The sequence below is a fragment of the Corvus hawaiiensis genome, chromosome 1, assembly GCF_020740725.1.
Source record: "Corvus hawaiiensis isolate bCorHaw1 chromosome 1, bCorHaw1.pri.cur, whole genome shotgun sequence".
Taxonomy (NCBI): Eukaryota; Metazoa; Chordata; class Aves; order Passeriformes; family Corvidae; genus Corvus; species Corvus hawaiiensis.
Genome location: NC_063213.1, coordinates 19,941,473 through 19,963,028, shown reverse-complemented (window position 1 = coordinate 19,963,028; position 21,556 = coordinate 19,941,473). Strand labels below are relative to the sequence as shown.

Genomic DNA, 21,556 nt, shown 5'->3' with positions numbered 1-21,556 from the left:
AAAGAAGAAATAGACGTGGCCTTTCCAGACAACTAGAAGAAACCTTGTATTTGCAGAATTTGATCCTGGTGGGAGGCTTTACCATCTGCCATTTAGGATCACTACAGGTGCGAAGGTCAGGGACAGCTTTGGCTGTAGTGACCGTGGAGTTCAGGATCCTGAGAGCAGAGTACAAGGCAAAAAGCAGGATTTCCTTGACCTCTGGAGAGCAGTCTTTTGCCTGTGCAAGGACTTTCTTGGAAGTATCCTATGGGATATGTCCCTGGAGAGGAGTGCACGAGAGCTGCCTGATTTTCAAGAATCACCACTTCCAGGCTCAAGACTGACCCACAGCAATGTGCAGGAAGTCAGACAAAGGCAGCAGAATGTCTATAAGGACGAACAAAGACCTAAATTCTGACTAAAATCAGAGGGAACAAGGAAGCATACAAGACTTAGAAGCAGGCACAGGTGTCCTGGGAAGAGTATAGAGGTACTGTCTGGACAGGCAGGAATGGGGTTAGGGAGGGCATGAAGGGCAACAAGAAAAGCTTCTGAAGGTTTTTCATCTGCAAAAGAAAGACTAGGAAAAATGTTGGCTTGCTGTTCAATGGTTCACGGGACCTGGTGACAAAGGACACAGAAAAGGTTCACCTCCTTCACCTCTGTCTTTACTAGTAAGGCTTTCAGGAATTCCAGGCCCCTGGAATCAGTGTGAAAGTTTAAAGAAAGGAAGTCTTGTTCTTGGTAGAGGAGGATCAGGTTAGAAGCTTTTTAAACCAACTGGACTTCCTACAGCCCATGGGAACCTGTTGGGATACACCCCAAGTTCTGAGGAAGTTGGTTGATGTCATTTTGAGGCCACTACTGATCATCTTTGAAATGTCATAGTGACAGGGGAAGTTTTCTGAGAACTGGAATAAAGCACTCTCAGAAAGTTTGTTGATGATTAAAAATTGGAAGGGTGGTTGATCACACCAGAATGTTGCCCCACTTTTTAAAGGGACCTTTACAGGCTGGAGAAACAAAAAAAAGCAAAAAGGAAAACAGGAAACCCGTGAAGCTCATCAAATGGAGACGTCTCCTCCCTGGGGAGAAATAACCCCATGCACCAGTACAAGCTGGGGCCAGCCATCTATACCAGAGTTCTGCAGGGAAGTCCCTAGGAATGCTGGTGGACAAGGAGTAAAGCATGAGTCAGCAAGATACCCTTACAGCACAGAAGGCCCCCAGGTTCCTGGGCTGTGCTAGGTTGTGTTAGAACATTGCTAGCAGGTCAGGGGAGGTGGTCCTTCTCTGCTCAGCCCTGGTGAGTCACATCTGGAGTGCCCTGTCCACTGCTGGACTCCCCAGAACAAGCAAGTCTTGGACACATTGGAATTCACATGTAAAAAAGTAAAACTTTTTTACTGTGAGAGTGTTTGAACAAGGAACAGGTTGCCCAGGGGGGTGTGGAGTCTCATCCTTGGAGACATTCATTTGACTGGGTATTTCTGTAAGCTGACTTCTCTTTTCTGGCTTTGAGCAGGAATTCGATTACCTCAAAACAATCTCCAGAGATTTCCTCCAATCTCACTGATTCTGCATTTCCATGTTTTTTTGATTGTTACAGCTTCTACCAGTTTTCCCAGTGCAGATGTCAGAAACAGTTGTCAATATTTTATTTTCAGAGCTTTCAAAGATTTTTTTGCTAGGTTCTATTCACCTGGTATTACTTAAATTTTAAGGAATTTAGTTTAGCAGCACAGTTTATAGTCTTGACATTTTATTTTTCTTTTCTTTTTCAGAATTTTTTCTAATATTAACATCTGTCATTTCATTTTATATATTTTTCTAAAGCCTCTTCTTCTAACACTTTTATCAGAGTCAGATTCTTCAGTCTATTCCAAGTAAAGAAAGTTTCAGTAATCACAACTTTTCTAATATCTCTACAATGATTACAGGTATAAAGGATTTGGAAGCTTATCTTCTTTAAGAACTTCTTTTACACTTTCATTTTATGGCTCCACAGTCTATTCATCTCTGATTTTGGAATACCTACTAAACATTTATTATTAGTCCTTACATCATCAGCTCTTATGTTTTCAACTAGGTAGTACAGCCCATAGATTCCCTGGTGTTTAAAAGGATACACCAGCTGTGCATCATATTTATTGATACTTGGGACAAAATACTCTTTATCCAAAACCATGTTTTAGGGATAACAGAAAAGTTGTACTATTTTTTTCCTTCTCTCTGGTGTTCAGAATTTACAGATAATGACTTTGACCCCATCTGGACCTTTTCAGGTAATAGATAACCAGAAGGAAGTGTATGACTGGAAAAGACTGTGCGGGGTCAAGAAGTTCAATTTCCAAAAGATCTTTAGGGGATAAAGCTAAAGATTTTAAAGGACACTGCTAGACACAAGTGTAGTGATATTGAATTTTAATGACTACAGCTGCATCTGTAGAATAGTCCCTGTCCTAACTTATAGCTATGAATTATGGTCTAAATAAAGTTTGCTTTATCCTCTTAAGGTCATTAGGACTTCTTTGTGCACATTATTATTTTTCGTAGTTGTTCAATGTCACTTTATCAGAGTTCTCATTTTCTAAAAAATACCCTTTCTTTTTATATCCATATATATGTGTTTATAGATATATTTGTTTGCATTGTTGGATGAATATATATTTCTATACTTATAAGCATTATTTATTGGAACCATTATGATATGCATACATCAAATTTGAGAACCCTCATTCAATATTTAATCAAATATGAAATTCTTATGAATTGAATTTTGAGACTTTAAAAAATGTAGTTTCCCTTCAATACAGTGACCAATAAAGGAGTAGGAAAACACGAGGTAATGAAAAATAGCACATTTTTAGACAGTATTGAACCAAACTATAAAAGCAACTGTGCCCACAAATGGAGTCCAAAATGTCCTGGAAGGAGACATTTTTAGCCCTTAAAATTAATTTCTGAGGATGAAATAAAGACACAGTCTATAAGAAGCATAGTTACAGATCAGATATATTAGCAACATCAGTGTTTCTTTGGATAGTGTTTGCCAGAAATTCACTTGTTTGTAATCACTGGTGTATTTTTTTCCCATCATTTCAAAGATATGATGTTAATTCCAGTGAGATATTATCTGATTTAAAGGAACATACTTTAACTTGCCTAGTTTCATGAGGAATATAGGTAATATACTATGTGAATTCAGAATGATTGCTTGTATTACTGTCCATAAGATATATCTGCCACTGTGAAAGTGTTTTTGTCTCCAAGACAGACAAGATTTTTTTCTCCAAACTGCTGCCAATTTTGCCACAGAAGAGTTCATGGATCAATTTCCAGATGTAGCTCCACCTTTTCGTCAGACAGCAAGTAATTCGAAGTTGGACAAAGCAGACATACTGTCTGAGGGAAATAGGTCAGTTTCCCATTATGCTCCATTGTTGATAGAGAATTTTGACCAAAAAAATGTTTTATGTTAAAATCTCAAATCCAATATTTTATTCCTAGGAATGAGTATGAACCTTGAAATAAGAAACTGTTCAGAGGATGGCTATTTTGTCCCCCTACCTTAATATATGGGAAATTACTTCCATGAAACATGGCTCCTGAATGGGCAGACCTTTACAATCACTACATTGAATCCTAAAAGAAAGAGATCAGAACTAATTGCAGAGGTGAAGAACAACTGAAATATATTCATGGCAATGTATCACACTATGAAGTGTGTATTACGAAGGTTTTCTTTCACATTACTTTGGGACTATGGACCCCTGCATAAAACAGGCTTGAGATCACCACTGCTCTCATTCAACACACACTACAACTCAAATCTGGGTCAATTTGAATACGTATATCAACAGCAGTCTTGTCTATAAACCAGTAAAAGGTGTTACGAGTTAAATAATCCAATAGAAAGAGAAGGGGTCAGAAGTGAAAAAGTGAGCAGAAGTGAAAAGGGCTATACAAATTTTCTGATATACCTGAAATTCTGGGATTATAGAAAACAAAAAAATTAGCAGAGATAATTCATCACTTTATTATTGACTGGAAATGACTGATAGTTGCATATTTTTGAGGATGTACAGAGTGGATTTTCTGCTTGTCAAGCAGGCTATTCTCAGAACAGAATTTAATCTGTAATAAACCAGCTTTTTATTTCCCCCTCTTCAGTCAAGGTTGTGTTTGTCTTTACATAGAAACTGCTATTTAAATTAATTATGAATGCTTAAAAAAATCCAAACTAAATTTTGCCAGTGGTTGGCCCTTTGTATTAAAAATTAGTCTTTCTAATGAGGTCAGCTTTGGTCACAGTGATTTGTTAGAAGCAACAGACCATATTGCAGTTCATCAAAACTTCATTATATTCCAGTTCCTAAAAGTGCCAAGAAAAAATAACATTGTAATCTAAAGTGTCAAGGAAATATGTATCCAAACAGTTTATGTGCTTAAAGCCTTAGTGAGGTGGTGCTGTGCTGTGCTGTACCTTTTTTAGTGCATCTGGCAATACATTAGATCAAACTTTTGCAGCAAGGAATAATCCACTGTTAAGAACATAGTCCTGTGATCTTTATCAGAGGTATTGAAAGTTATAAGTGAGAGCTTCTTTAGGTTCTTGGGGCTGTGTGGCATCTGCCTCCTTCATGGCTGTTCAGAGTTGAGGAAGGATAAAGAAGCCTTGAAAAGGGTTTGCAATGTCATCTCTTGCAGGGTCTATACGATACAAGAGGGCAATGTGCACTCCACAGCTCGTATCCCCCTGAATGTTCTCAGGACCCTTCAGGGTTTTGGCTGTGCCTTCTGCTGAGATCAGTCATGAGGCTTTCAGTCTTGCAGTTACAGCTTTGTTTTGTGACTGAAGTCTTCTTATGAACTCCTTGGCATGTCAGAGCTCTTTTAAGCCTGTTGCTCAGGTACTGTAATGGTGAACTCTAGGAGGGAAAAAATGCCTCAAAAGGGGCACACTGTATTTCAGTGTGCAAACTAGGAGGTGTAGGAAATCTGAAATCTCTCTGTCCCTATGCCCTGAATCCTTTGAGTGCATTATTATACCTGAGTCCAGCTTCTCTCCTTCAAAGGAGGCTCTAAAGTGATCATTAATGTTCCGTTGGTACAACCTTACCATCCTGATGAAATTCCATCTCAGATAATTGCATTCTGCCTTCCCAAACTCCCCATGCCATTTCATCTGGATATGAGATTCTTTTCTCACTATCTGTTCCTAGCTGTTGTGAGCAATTGCTGTCTAGTGGCAATGCTGCAGTGGGTGAGTGATCTGCTTACATTGCCTCTCCTTCATTTATTTCCTGAGGGAATGTTGATTCTTAATTTAATATTTTTTAAATACTTTAGGAAAAATTGTAGTAAGTATTGGCAAAACACTGCTTTCTTTGCTGTTTCAATGGGTCTGATACTTCGATTAAAGGTGTATAAAATACTATAACATTTAAAATAAGATGTCTACTATGTATGGTAATTTTATGAGGCTTGTAACTCAGATGTAAATCAGTCCTATTTCTTCTGTTTCCTGGTGGTAGAAGACTTGCCTTGCTCCATGAGGCAGAAATAGGAGATGATGAAGTGAATGTACATGATAGCAGGAAGGAGGAGGAAATGAGGGTTGTACATAAAACAAGAAAACTAAACTAAATACAATATGTTGCACATAAAACAAGAAAAATAAGCTAAATACAATGTCCTTTCCCTTTCTGAGATGTGGTGTGAAACATACAGTTACATGACAGAATGACAATTTTGCTGCTATTATGCCTTCATTACTTTATTGATTAACTTGTTCAACCAAAATAAAGATGTTTTCTTTGGATTCAATATAGAATTTGCTTTAGTGGAATGCTAATCAAGTGTAGCATCAAGGGAACGATTTATTTCTGGCTGAGTTATGAACTACCCTGTGTTTTGACGAAGGACAGTAAAAGTCTTCGGATATATCCCACATGATAACCTATTTTTTACTGAGAGCAAGTCCATTAATAATATTTTTAAATATAAGAAGGGGAATTTGGCTCTGTGTGTTGAACTAGAATACATAATTCCTTGCTACAGTGCTATGGAGAATGATCTTTGCTGTAATTATCCTCACTGAGGGTAAAGGGAGAAATCTGTTGAATTCAAATATTAACATATAATGCTCCCTATTCAAATTGTGCTGGTGTCTGCAGCTATTGAAGTAACATTGGCAGTTACATGCCAATGGGGAGCTTAATTACTGCTTTGTGTACTGTCACCTACAGCTGGAAAGCACTGTCAGTGTCAGAAAGGGTAGCCCGTATCACACCCCCTGAAAATTTATGCCTGAAATAGATTACTAGATTATAGACCATGTAGACCATCCAGTCAGACCTCCTTTTTACTACACGGTATTTAATTTTATCCAGGAATTAGATTAGAAGGAATCAAAAACTGACCTGCAGAGTCTGTTACTGTTTTGGAGAAATCCCATCCAGTGGTTAATCACCCTGATTATAAAATAAAATCCTTATTCCCCATTTCACTTGTTTTGGGTGGAGTTGTCAGCTTCTTTCTATAACCTAAGTGGTCCCTTAACATCCTGGTGCTTTCCTTTACCTAAGGTGCTATTTACTTATATAATTTCATTACACTTTATTTTTATTATTTGAAAAATCTTGCAGTTTTAAAAAACTATTCTAAACCACCAGATATAGTCAAAACATTTTAATAGGAAAATATTCACTTTTCTAAAACTAAAACTTTCCAAAAACCCATTTCTAAATCTAATATATCAAACCTTACAGAAAAATCAATATGATAGCTGATAGACTTCTGACTTGAGTTCAGATACTGTCTTTCATGTGCATACCAGCTGAGAAGTTGTTTTGTCATGTTTTTGTTTTCTCTTTTGTGTGATAGATTTGCGCTGAAATTTCATTTTATGAAGTTGCTTGCCATTTTTTATTTTCACCTCAATTCAATTTTTAAAAAAATGATATTTTAGCTGAGAAAGATTTTTTCTTCCCGGGTAGGTTCTTTTCAGAATATTCCAGTCTTGATCTTATTAAACAGAAGTAAAATCATCATAGTTCCCTTTTTGCTAGTCCTTGTTTTTGCAAGTAACAATCGTATTAAACCCTTTTTTCTTCATGGTGGTTCCTTGGGATCTGGCTGTTTATAGCTCCCACATAATTTCTGTAGTTTTTGTTCCCAACTGCATTCCTTGTTTCTTGCTGTAAATGTTTACATTCAGCTGTATTGAATCAAGATTTTGAAAACCAATCCTTAACTAAGAAATCTATTTTATTTGGTGTGTCATTTTATAAGCAAGACCTTTATATTCCGATCTGAGCACCAGTAGTTCCATACTATGAAATCTAGCTGTTATTAGAAAAATTATGAGTCACAAAGACTGTCCTTTCAAGCTTGACTAATAAGCCAATTTACAATCTTCTCATTATGCACTAGAAGTGTTAATTCAAATGCCTTTATTAGTCCTTTAGTCTTATACTTCTACAGTAGGAACACTTAAACAAATTTGCCATTTCATCCAATGATTAAGTCAGCTTTGCTTGACAAGATCAGTTTCCTGTAAGACAATTACAAATTAAATTATTTGATTCCTGTAGCAGGTTTTCCAAGTTTGTCTTGTTTGATCTAAATGGTTACTCCTGTAATCCTCTTTGCCTTTTGTGACTTTGGCAAACACTCCAACAATATTTTAGCATTTCCTTGAAGTTCCAGATTTATTTGAAGGAACATGGAAAGACCAAAGATTGTCCACTAGTTTGAAAATTTGACCATCACTACTAAGTGTTGATTAACAGTTTGTTTAGCTATTATTGTGAAGTCTTCTGTGAATGACCGAGACATGGACTCAGACTGGCAGGGAATCTGAATTGTTTATTCAAAAGAAAGAAGCTGGTTTCATACACTTTTTCAAGGCACAGTATTTCCTTACATGGCAATTCTCACTACATGACCTATCCCATGTTGCCACGTCAGTAACACGCCTCCTAAATGCCCTTCTGTGGGGTGATCACTTCACCCGTCTGTCAGCTCCGGGCAGGTCCCTCTCCATAGGGGTCTGCAGTGTGACACCTCCTCCCCCCAGGGTCCAGTGGAGACAAGCCTCTCTGTGCTGCCATGTGCTCCTTTGTGCTGCCATGTGCCTCTGCAGGCGTGTCCCACAGCCCATAACCCAATTCTATCACATCTCTCCCCATAGTCTCCCACATTTTTCAATTTGTACATTATCCTGCATCTTCCCAAATGTAAAATAGAAATATTTATTGAACACTTCGGTCTGCATGTTAGTTGTTGCTGTTATTATTATCATTAGCATTTCCATCTGATAATGAATAAAATATTTTTCAATGTGCTTAAAACACTTGGGGTTTTGTGTTTTGTTCTGGCAACAATTGGTTTTTCCCAAAGTACTTACTATCCTTTCCCACTTCTATACACTTCATAACTTCTAATTTATTTTGATTTCCATTCTCTTTTACCCTCACTGTTTTATTATTGACATATCTTGTTAACTGAAGAAGACATCTAGGATAAGTTTCTGAGACTTTCATTATTTCCTGAAGAAATGGCTTCAGAAACAGTTGGTGAACAGTTACAGGGAGATAATTTGGGAAACATTGCTTAGCACTTAATTTTATTCCAAAAATTATGGACACATTTCTGTCTTGATCTCAGTTTATGAAGAATTTTTTCAAACTTGTCCCATGATGGAAGTGGTGCATTTTCCAAACTGCATAGGGCTGGGATGGATGCAGTCAAGATTCTCTTCTGTCATCTTATGCCAGAGTGCCAGGGGAGAGGTCTGTAAACACTGTCTTTCCTCTACCAGAAAATAGTCTGTACCCTTGAAAGAAAGGAGGAAGAACTGGTGAAATTGGCCAGCATGGCTGACAATTTCTATAGCCAGTGATACAAAATGCCTCATGTGATTAATCTTGTCTCAGTCACCTTTACCTGCTCAGGTCCTCTATTTGCAGCGAGATACAGATGAAGTTTAATTCCTGAAGCTGTAGTGGAGTGCTTTCTGATCACTGTATCCTGCCTGATAAAGAAGACAGCATGTGAATATGCAAGGGAATGATTTTAAAGTCGATTTCCATAATAAGGTATTTAAATAAAATTTTGCTTGCAGAACATCTGCACCAATCTAATCAAACCTGTTGAAAAATGTTTATTCTCTAATGTGACTGCTGTGATTGTTATTTTCCCTAACCTACCAGCTTCAACTAGTTACTTGGTTTATTCCATCTGGTGTAAGACAAATAACAGGAGTAAGTTATGTTATACTTAAGTCATACAGATTAAAACAATAAAATTTAGTAATGTTGCTGCCATCTACATTATTGAGTTAGTTCGCGCCAGACCTGTTCAAACTGTGCTGAGGATCTGCAGCTCAGAGCAGTGGGAAGCAGAAATGCCTGTCATTCCATTGCTTTGGCATCCACCTTCAGTGAAGTAACCATCACTGCTAAAGTAACACCTCTGTCTTGAGTATGGTGTAAAGACATATGAAGCCAAACTTCATATGGGCGTAAAGACACAAGCCTGTTTTTCACTGGCAATTTTTTTTCTATGGTTTGTATAAAAATGTTCTTTTCTCCAGAAATATGATGCATTATAACAAGTGTATTGCAAGCACTTTTTACTCTATAGGCTTTTATAAAGACTTCCATAACCTCTTCTGATATTATTTTTTTTAAAGGCTAAACCACCCAAGCATGTGCCAAGTATTTTACATCAAAACTTGCCAATGGAATGTGTAGCTCAGGATTTCAGTTTGTTTCTTATTCTTTGCATCTTCAACATTTTGAAACACCTTGGATTGATTTTTAGTTCCAGAGCGCAGCATATTTCAAACTAGATCTTTCCTGAATTGTTTTGAAAAGTATTATTTGCTAATCATGGTAACATAAATAATGCCATTATAATAGTGCACCTTGGTATTAAAAATTGAAGACAAGGAATGTCAATTCAAAGAGCATGTGTATTATTGCTCTCATGTCATGTAATTCCATCTACTGAAAACAATGATATGCTTCTCTAAAGTGTAATCAAGAATGGTGCAATTCCATCAGGCAATACCCTCCTCAAGCTGATTCCATCTATAATGTCCTACTACTTATGAAAAAAAGAGAATCTTTCCAAAGTGTACTAATTGCTGTACACTTTGAGCTATTTGGAAGTTATATGAGAACGTAAGGGTAAAATGACTTAGTCTTCATTTGTCATGATAATGAAGTGGTAGAACATTGCTTTAAATTTGCTTCATTTTAGGTGCACGTTGTATAATGATAATATATCCTGATGGCCACTATTCTTCATGCAATCAAGTTGCTATTGCAGTGATTATTTTATTGGAATATATGAAGATATATCTTCATAATGATATTATGAGATGAAATCAAATGGCATTAGTTTTAGGTGAAGCATGTTAAAGAATGAAAATCAAGTAGTAATTTATTTTTGTAAAACCAGTGGGTTTAGGTCATGGGAAATATTTTACAGAAAATGTCTGTGTCTTGATAAACATGAGCTTGAAAGTGATCTGAGGACATTTAAGTTTTAGAATCATTCCATGTACTGAAAAGAAATATGTATATGCCTTTGTATCAGTATCTCATTGTCTACAGTAGTGAGGGTAAAAATGTTTTTGACTCATTGCCGCAACTGATTGTGGGAGAAGCTCTTGCTAGGCAAAAATTTATTATTCTTAGTCTACTATTTTTATACAGACAAGTCTTTTTACTGTTGTCTGATCATCAGTTATGTTAACTAGTGTTTGGATTTGTTTTAGTTTTGTTTAAAACTTGAATTTTTCATAAGGAACCATGTCAATGGATTAATCAGTTAATTACAAGCATTTAAACAAACCTCAAACCTCTCCACCTTCTACCTACTTGAAATGCACCTGTGTCTTATTCCAAAAAGTCTCTGATAGTACTTTTCTGATTTACTTGGTCTAAATGAGACAAAGAAAAGAAAAAGGGGTACAGATCTCAACTTCTTTATTTCCCAGACATCATATAGTTTTGTTCTTGTCTAACAAATTCAAAGTCGAGGTTATGACTAGATAGTCACTTTTTGCATGCTTCCTGCATGTGCTGGTTGCATGTATTGCATACATAACATGCAAAGATATAATTATACTCTGTATAGTCACCAAGAATAGTATATATATGTGTGTGCATATGTGGGAATAGTCAAGTATAGATACATACACAGAGATATATATGTACATAGGTACAGACACACATACCTTTGTCTTGTAGGACATGGCTGATCACTTGGACTTTCATTAGGAGGTCAGGCAAACATCTTGGCATTTCACTGTATAGGACACAACAAATGCTAGCAAATGAAAACCAGGCAATTCAAAATGAATTCATGCTTTAGCCTTACATTCAATTATGCCATTTCATTTAATCTGCTCTACTGAAACTATCATCCCTATATAAATAAGGCTTTATACCACAGAGTATGTTTGGAGACTATGTATGAGGACATATATCATCCTGAATAACACAAAGATGATACTACCACCAGCCTAAAGGAAGCAGTTCTTTTTGAATAAAAAGCTGTTCTGTCATTTCTTGGCTGACCATATACAATTTGAAATGCACCTTGGAAAGAATATATTGCTGGAGGGAAGGAGAACATTAAATAATTAAAATATATATTAGCAAAGTGTCTCTGTGCTTTATGTTCATATAAAGTGCGAGGGTCAGACTGAAGAGAGTTTAGATTTTGAAAGAGTGACAGCAATGTTGACACTTGGATGCTCCTGGGTTTTTACTTATACTGTAATAAATCACCTTCGCCATTAAAAAGAAGCCTTTAGAACTGCCACACCTCTAAATTCACTGTAGGCAGTAAAATCAAATAATTTATCTTCCCACATAGATAAAAAATCCAATTTGGACCAATCGGACTGTGTTGTCGCACTAAAAATGCTCCAGTTTTACCTTGGATCATCACAAATGTGTATGCATTTAAGATGGCAGAAAGCAAAAAGGAGATATTGAAAGGACCACTGGAAATACACACTATATTTTGATTTTATGTTTATTTCCTCTTCTCATCACTGTGGCCTGCCCTTATTTAATATGATTCTTTTTCCTGTTTCTCTTTTCCTGGGCAGATAAATAAGTCTATTATAAGGTATGCACTGAGGATTCTTAGGGTAGTCTGTGCTTGTCCTCTGAGATACCACCTTGTTTTCTCCTCAGGAAAGAAATATATCTGAAAGTATTATGAAATAGCTTTTATCGAGATCTTTTGCCTTTTCCACATGCATAACTGGATTAATTTTTAACCCTAGATCTTTGAAAATTAGCCATAAAATACACATTATTTTCTGAAATTGGAAACACTTTATGAAATAATAGCATATAAGTATCACCAGTGGAAAATCAGTATATATTTACTAGTTTTCATGTATTTATAAACTTCAGGAAAGTTAGACTCATTTCTTTGGACAGATTCTGTATACTCAGTATTTGGATTTACATTACATATGTAAGCGTCACAATATGCAATATGTATTTTTCAGTTTTATCCTTCACTAATGTGGTTTTTAACCAAGTAGCCTTCCCTTCTAGTACACATAGAAATCTTGGAAAATTCTTCACTTCACTTTGCAAGTTCTCCACTTGCACCCTGGAAAATGGAATGAAAAGTGTGCCTTTGGCCTGCTGACATCCAGTCCCCTGTGATTTCAGACACCCATATGCCACAACATCTTTCTTTAGTGGATTAAAAGTGACATTTTGGCCCCAGTTTGTATTCCAAAATTACACTCTTCTGTCGGTTAGAGATTTAGTCATGGGTACTTTATGCCTGATAATTTTTCTCCCAACACCATTTTATTTCAAGTAAGTCCTTTTGATGTGTTTACCCTTCTGTCTGCTTGCCTTGGTTTGGTTCTTCAGATTATTTTAGTCTCTTCATGTCTTCTCTGAGTCTAGGTAGTTTATATTTATTGCTGCAACTAAACTTTTCTTGTAAATGAAGGACTAATTCTCTGCAAAGTATTTGTTCTGCATTGTCACTAAAGCTTTGGACAATGGGGTTATGCTCCTTCACTCTGTTCATTATGCAGCTTCTTTTGTGGCTACATGATATTGTCAGCTGTTATCTGATGAGACCTTCTCCTCTCCTGTCATCTCCACTAAACTTATATTTTAGACATCAGTGAGACTCCTCTGAACCTGTGCTTTTCACAGTCATTTTACCCTATCCTAATGCACCCCTTTCAGAGTCTCCAGTGTTTGTTATTTTCTGGAACTGGAAGTTAAAAATGCATTTTGCTAGGACATTAGCCTAGGTGTTAACACAGAGACTCCTAGGTCAGTCCTTCTTCCAGAGTATTTGTGTATTGTAGCTGTGTCTTCCACTGTCCTTTTGAAGCATGTGGTATCTGTTGTTAAATTCTGCAGAGTCATATGAGATGACATTCCCATTGCCACTTCCAGTAAATAAGAAAATGTGTCAGAGACCATGACTGGGATTAGGGACTTTAAACAACTAATCAGGTTGCTTCACACTGCCAGCTCTAGGGTACTTCTGAGGGAGCACCATGACTTTGGAAACATTAACGTTGGTGAATAAAGCACTTAGTGCTTTAGGGGTCCCCAGAAACAGGTAGTGAATGACCTCTAAGGGGTTTCAGATTCAAACTATGTGCCTCTATTCTGCTTAATTTTCACTAGATATTTCAACACAGTCTATTTTGGATTTCAGCCTTACAATTCTATGCCTCAGTTTTTGGTTCTTAAGAGACTGAAGACCCTCCTGTACATAAAAAAGTGGTTATGAAGATAAATTAATTCCTGGCTGTGTAATACTTAAAAATTTTTAAAGATGTAGAAAAGAATTTACAGACAGAAGAAAACAAGAAACATTTTCCTGTTCCTGTCCCTGTTGTTTCTGAAGATTAAGTCTGTCAGGCATTTCCCCAGCTGTGTGTTTGGATCTCCATTTCTCATCTACTTCAGGCAAAGTCAGGATAATTTTGATTTGTGTTTAATGGCTCATTGCTTACTAATCTAAATTCTTATCTGACATTTTATTTTTAACAGTAACTTGACACAGCTACAAAGAAGTTAGGGAGGAGAAAAGGGTCTATTTGGGCCCCACTCCTAGTGCAAGGATGGGGTAAATGCCTCACGTGTTTTTCAGTATGCCTGAAAACACAGCATCAGGTTGATTCTCAACAACTGGTGAGATTCTTTTCTCATGACAAGTTAAGAAATTGCCTTGTAAAGCACTAAGAATGTTAGCTCTTGATACTCAATCTCTTGATACTCAGTCTCAAATATCAGCACAGACACCTCTTCAATGAATACTTATGTAAGCATGAAATAGTCAGTATTTTAGTGCTGTGCTGATACACAGCACTTCACAGAATCTGCACAATACTGAGACCTGTTGCTATATGTAGGGCTTTACAAACTTCAAGAGCCTATCACAGCTGTGTTGGTGTTGTTTGGTATATCTCTAAGAATATAAATTAATCTATCATTTAGCATGTGATATTAGTATTATTAAATATGCAGATATATTAATATTTCACTGCATCATTTAGTTGGATGTTTAAAAAAAGATTTTATGAATCTATTATTTAAATGAGATAAAGGATTATGTGGTTCTTTATGCAGAAAATATATCTCATCTCTCTTACTTTATTATCTCATTTGGTTTTAGATGAAGGATGTCAGATTGCATAATGAGGGAACGAGATCTCATTTTCACCAAGGCTGCTCAAACTTAATGCAAGAGTTTCAAGCTCCATTGTTCTTCTAAGTAATAAGACTCTATATGTCATACTTTTTTGCTTGTGAAATGTGGAGTAGCGCATTGTGAAGCTTCTGTTTCCAAGGTGCTCTACTGCCTGTGACATTATTAATTGAAAAGACTACAGTATATTATGGCTTCCTGGGTTACAGTTTATTCTTCTTTTTAATATGCATGGGATTGTTTCTTCAGGGCTTTTGGAAGAGAGAAAACAGGTGTGTGGTCAAAGAATATCTAGCAATGATGCATCAGTGATATAAATGTACAAGATGTGCTATTGAATTGCTTTCTAAAAATCTAACTTCAGGTTAGGATGGATTTCAGAGGTAAAACAGAATCCAAACAATTTTTAACATATTACTTGATTTAAATCTTCTGCACACCACCTATCTCTGGTGATCATCTTCCATTAGAATTGTCATCCTTGGGTTCTTCAGGCTTTTTCTTGGAGCACCTATTTTTGTTGGCAAGCATGTGTGGCTTGCTTTGAAATGCCCAGACTGTGACTGATGATTCATAAACCAATGGTGCCTAGATTTATTTCTGTTTAAGTCTAATGAAATGATATTAAATTATCTAAGTCTAATGAAGCATAAGCCTTCAGCCAAAATCTGGAATAGTGCCAATACAAAGGTTCTGATTTTCTTGCTTTTTTTGCTGGGTCAGGGCTGATAAGGTGAAACCTCACATGCATAGCTAAGTGAAAATTAAAATAGTGCTGTTTACGATAATTTCTGGTGACACGTTTAAGAATTTTAAATTGCCCTAGGAACATGAAGCCAGATATTTAAAGACTATTCAGCCACAATTCATGGAATTTTAATTGGTGTAATAGTCACAGTGGGTCACAGACACAGAAAAATAATTTTTGAAATTCAAGATGAGTAGAACAGCACATATTTAATAGTTATGGGAAAGTCAGTCTTTCATATCTATTCCTTCCCCCAACCTGAGGGTGAAGAAAAGCTAGTTAAGGTTTCCACAGGCATTATGGAATTTTTTGGGACCCTCAGGAAGCAGATAATATACAGAGCTCTGGTGCTGTTCAGGACTAATACGAGAGGAGAATTGCTGGGAGGCTGAGTTCACAGGATAAATAGAGGTATATCAAGACAGTATAATTTATTGCTTAACAGAAAAATTGGCTGGGTTTGGTCCAAGAAATCAGCAGAAATGATTCCTTAATTTTTCACTGTGATGCAGGGTATTGTGAATATTCAGGTGACTGACCATACACAATTAAGCATGAAATTCCTGACTTAATTTATTTTGCTGATTGCAGAGAATATTTCATTTCTTATCTGTGAGAAGGTTTGAGAGTTCTTCACACTTATTCTCTCAATTTATCATTTTGACTATTGCACTGCCATTTTGACATGTTTTAAGGTGAAGATACCAAGCAACAACATCTTGTCCTGACCAGGGCACTGCTCACTTTGTAAACAAACTTGACTCACTGGTCTCCTGTTCAGCAAAGTGAGTCCAAGATCTAGAGTCAGATCTCCAGAGGAAACTGTAATAAAATAAAACTATATGCAAAAATTAGTACTAAGATTTAAATCTGAATTTTCTAAAAAATAGGAAACAAATTATCAGTTCAGATTACAATCAAACAGAAGATATAAATAATCTAAAGGCATGTCATCATTGCACATCACATTTATTGGAATATTCTGCCTACAATAGATCTCCAGATGGTTCCCATACTTATATTTAACAGTTAACTTAAATGTCAGATAGAAACTTCAAAATAACCTGGTGACATCACTCAAGGCAAAATCTGGCTAGTTGATGCATACAGAGTTTGTCATTGCAATATTGGCCTTTATTGATGTTGCTGTATTACTTTCAAATTTTGGATTTTTAATGGCATGTAAAGAAACCTTAGTAAACATAACTCAATGATTGAAGACTAAATATTTTATGAGTGGTTTTTATGAAGGGGTGATTATTTTCTTAGTGAGTCTGGGATTGAAATATGAGTGATTTTACTCTCACAAAACTAATGTAATTCATACTCAAGAATTATCTGATCCAGCCTTTCTGCAGGTGTCTGTTGAATGACTTTCGTGCTCACTGAAGATGTTAGCTCAACATTTTGGTGTACATACACAAATAAAATGATCCTTGTAAAACAGAAATACCAAAATAAATAATAGCAGAATAGGATTTTGATTCACACCTAGTTTGATTGTCATTAACACTGCTAATGAAATTCTAGAATTCCTTATTGATACCTTAAGTTAGAACTATCTTTGAGCCCACAGGTCTGAAATGGTCTATACAGTCTATTATTTCATTAGCGAAGGATGGCCCCGCGTAACCTCTGCGTGCCTGGCCACAAGGGCACTGCTGGCTCATGGACAGCTTATTTTCCATCAGGACCTCCAGGTCCTTCTCCTCAGAGCTGTTTTCCAGCAGGTCAGCCCCCAGCCTGTGCTGGTGTGTGGGGTTATTCTTCCCCAGGTGCAGGACCCTGCATTTGCCTTTGCTGAATTTCAGACAGGTCCTCATTGCCAATCCCTCCAGCCTGTCAAGGTCCCTCCGAAGGGCTGCACAGCACTCTGGGGCATTGGCCACTCCTCTCAGCTTTGTGTCATCAGTGAACTTGCTAATGACGCCTCTGCACCTTCATCCAAGCAACTGATGAAAAAGTCAAACAATACTGAGCCCAGTATGGGACCTTGGGGGACACCTCTAGTGACAGGCCTCCAACTGAATCTTCATGCAAAAGACTCTGAGGCAGATTTTTTTGTTTACATGTCCAAAGCTCTTCATGTGGAGAAGACTTTGGACATTCTTAGTTTTACATACTGATTATATGTATAAAACTCATATAACAGGATTTGTACAGAGCATTGAGTTAAAAGTTGATTAGTATTAGGTGAATGTTTATTTATGCTGTTGATCTAAACAAATCTACTGTTTATGTAAGCAGCATATGCACAACACAAGATTCCAATAGTGAGTAGATTTCCAGGATACAAAACTGTGTCCCTGCAGCATGACAATATCCAGATTTTTCTCCTTAAGCTTGCCTAAAGTATATTTTTACATTCATTGTAAGAGGACATAGGAAATACAAGACAGCTGTGAAAATGACTGAACTGAAATGGCATTGACCATTATCAAACACTAAGAAAATAGAAAATTGGAATAGAACACATGCAGTGTAAACAATCATAAGTCTGTAGGACATCTACTGAATATGATGTAAGAATCTTTTTTAAGACCCTCTTTATTTTCTTACAATATTCTGCTTATATTTTATTTTCTCAGTCCTTTTTGGAATTGGTCTACATTCTAAGCATTATCAACAGTGCTTAAAATTTCACGCCATTTACTTAAGTAGGAACTTGACACCTATTTTCACAGGCTAAAGGTAGGCATTCAAATGTCTTTTAAAATTCAAGCTGGTCAGCTGGGCTGGATAAAATTAGGTCCAGATAGATTTCGATTATGTCCCACTGCCATTTCTTGAGAAGATTTGACCAGAACACATGAAAACTTCTGTCACAGAAAGAGAATAAACCTGTCTTTCGAGTGTTTACATATGAGCTTTGTGTTCAATTTCAGCCATAAAGCAAAAATATATTTTGTATAAACAGTATTATTCCTTCGTTTCAAGCTTTTATGTCCACATAATTTTAAAATTTTCTGTGTGAACCTCCTACCTTCTCTTCCAGCATCAAATTGAACAAGTTGTTTCTTTATCTACTTAACCTCCATCAAATAAAAAAGTTCTTTCTACAAATTTAAGGCAATTTACTTTCTCTATCTCTCTCTCTTTCTCGCTCTGTCTTTTCTCCCCTTCTCTAGTAAATGAATAATGTAATACCATCATATTAGTATTCATGCACATCCTCATCATTTAGTGATGACAGTAAATCAAAGCTGAAAAAACATCTGTTTACAGAAAAATTTCCATATTTCATATACTGTATGCAAATTCTATGCAACTTTTGTTATTTCCTTGAAGGCAGAATGTTCATTCTTCTGACACAGTTAATTACTTCTGTATCCAAGTCTGACTTGCTGATGAGCTATATTTATGGTTTTCAATACTGCATTTGGAGTCTTCTCCAAACAATGCAGTTCGTGGTCTTAACACACTGAATCCAAGCTACTGGTGATGGCCTCATCTTTAAAGACCCCATCATTTTAAGCATAGTAAGTTAACACAAAATGAAAAGAACATTACTGTAATGACAATAGTAAAAAGTTAAACAAAAATATCTGATCTATTTTTCATTGTATCTTAGTTAACTTATTGCAAGTGCTTTTGCTTGTGCTTTTTAAATTAATTATTTTTACATGCATGCAAGAAGAAAACGTTCTTTCATCACACATTTAAATGCAAACCTACTTTCTACGGTTGAACAATAAAATGTAATGCCACTAATATTTCCTTGGCTAATAAATTTAAATTTCTTCATAGTTTCATTGAATAGACTTTCACTGCATTAAAAAAAGGAATAAAATTATACATATGTAACACAGGATGATTATTTGAAATTTCTTCTGTGCCTTATTGTCGCTTGCCACGTGTGGCTTTGCAGTGCCGGAGCGTGATGCAGTGACATTTCAAAAGCATCTCCTTAGCGAAGCCGCTCAGCAGCATCAGCACACATTCAAACACGAGTGCATGCACACACAAATGGATAGCTCCAGTAGCATGAGTCCATGGCAAAGATCTGGGAAGGGTCTCCGTGTAGAGTTCCACAGATGCAGCTTTATTGTAGCCACAACATGAAGGAACCCAGGGATGAAGACAAAAGACAATGGAAGGTCCAGGTTTAAGTATGGGAACGGGCTGAGCATCAGAGACCAATGATCTGAAGGCACGGGGGTGGTACACAGGTGGGACTAGGGAATGGGAGCCAATAGGAAACTCTGAGGGAGTGGCTATGGGGCAAGGGGCAATTGGGGGAACCTGGAGAGGAAAAACTTCTAGGGCTTGGGACATATAAGGTAAAAAGGGGGTGGAGAGGCCAATGGCCAACCAGGAAGGCAGAACTGGGGTACATTAACATAGCAGAACAGAGCATCGTGGGAGAAGCCTTTCTGGTCACCCTAACCTGGAGAGGAATCTCTGGTACTAGGGGCGGTCCTACCAGTGGAGTCTCTTTGTGCGTTGTATTCTAGGCTCACTGGCGACCACACTTTGTATCTTATGTACCTTCAAAGACTGTATGAATGCGCCAGCTTCTTACCTAAGAAATAAGCTGTTTTATCTGGATGTTTCTATGGCAAGAAGTTTTCTCTTCCACAGATTTTAATGGTATTGGTACCACATAAAGAAATCATAACTGAGCACCCTACAAAGATACATTGACAAAAACATATGCATTTCTAACAATATTGGCAATCGACCAAAGTAGAGCAATAAGAGAAGCAATCAGCTCCCAAAAAGAACTTTAATGGTTTTAATGACACGTAATATTTGTGTGCTGGGGACTATTGGGAAATCTTTCCATAACTGACTGTTTTAGAGACAAAGGCAGCAAATACCGTTTTAATTGGAAAAGTCCGCCAGTTTAAAAAAGAGTTCCAACAAACCTCCTAATAATTTCTGGCTGGTTGTTGGGTCAAGCAATACCATCAAGGCCATTTGCAGTGTTGCTCTGATGATTATAATTACATTATTAGTTTAGTGAGTGCGTGACTTTATCTTAGTGGCTCCTTCCTTCAGTGCTGACAATTCTGCAAATTATTTACTTGGTGGGGTGGAAGTAGAACAGAATTTTTGCTTCCTATAGAGAAGTGGAAAACTGCATTCTTCTCTGCTATGTTTCCTAAATAAATATCCACAATTTTTTTCAAGGTCAGTGGCAAGTTTTTCACATTCTGTAACAAAGTAGTAAATCTAATTTACTAATTAATTTATTTTCAAGAAAGTGATGAGCAGCAGAAGAATGATGGTCATTTCTTCAAAATTGTGATGGCATCAGATTTGTCTTGCTATACTCTCTGCCTTTGCTTAGCTTCATTGTTAGTCAGGCTATTTGACCTCCTCCCTTTTATGCATATTGGAACTCCTGGAGGAAAATTCATAGCTGGAGTATGTACATCTATTAGAGAAGCTTCTCTTTAGAAGCTGATATATTTGAGAACATGGTATTTTTTTTTTACTGTAGGTTTAATGTTTATGGTTTAATGTTTATGGTTATGGAAGGTCTAAATTATGATTTGTCAGCATAATTAGATATTCATCCATTAAAAGAATTACCTCATTCCATTGTTGTTGCCTTTTTTTTAAAACCAGCTTCTTTGTCCATAATTTTCTCATTGCTATTATAAAGCTTAAGACTGCAACAGTGTATCAGAATAAAATTTGATACACAACAGTGTATCAAATAAAATTTGGGCCACTGTGTTCCTGTACTTCTGATGATGAAGGCATCAAGTGAATGTGAGCTGCCTTTGCATACACTTGATAGCAGTAAAATCACTCACTAAAAAGTATGAACACTTTGAATAGCTGAGTGAACTCTTCCTCTTCATATCTTTCAGAAAATTTAACCATTTTCAGAAAAAATATCCAGATCCACTCCTGCATCTTAGCTTTTCCTCAGTAATCTGCTTGCATGGGACAAATTCATTCATTGAAACAAAGCACTAAGAAACAAAGACGTTTTCTTGCTGTGTTCATCCTGAATCAAGCACATGTTGATTCTAGGTAAAAAAGTTGTATGCTAATGCTATAAAAATATCCATACAACAAGTTGGCAACAACAATCATCTCCCCTCCCACAACTGTTTTCACCGTTATTATATTTCATTT

At 36.6% G+C, this 21,556-nt stretch overlaps 1 long non-coding RNA gene across 2 annotated transcripts; it reads right to left on the bottom strand.

Moving 5' to 3' along the window:
- Nucleotides 1–7,881: 7,881 nt before the first annotated feature.
- Nucleotides 7,882–16,287, bottom strand: LOC125321999. 2 transcript variants are annotated; one of them, XR_007201800.1, is made up of 4 exons: nt 16,230–16,287; nt 11,237–11,307; nt 8,935–9,022; nt 7,882–8,824 (listed from the first exon to the last, which is right to left on the bottom strand). It is a non-coding gene; the product is annotated as an uncharacterized LOC125321999 (long non-coding RNA). The 2 variants fall into 2 exon arrangements; XR_007201802.1 differs by having other exon boundaries at nt 16,208–16,285.
- Nucleotides 16,288–21,556: the final 5,269 nt, after the last annotated feature.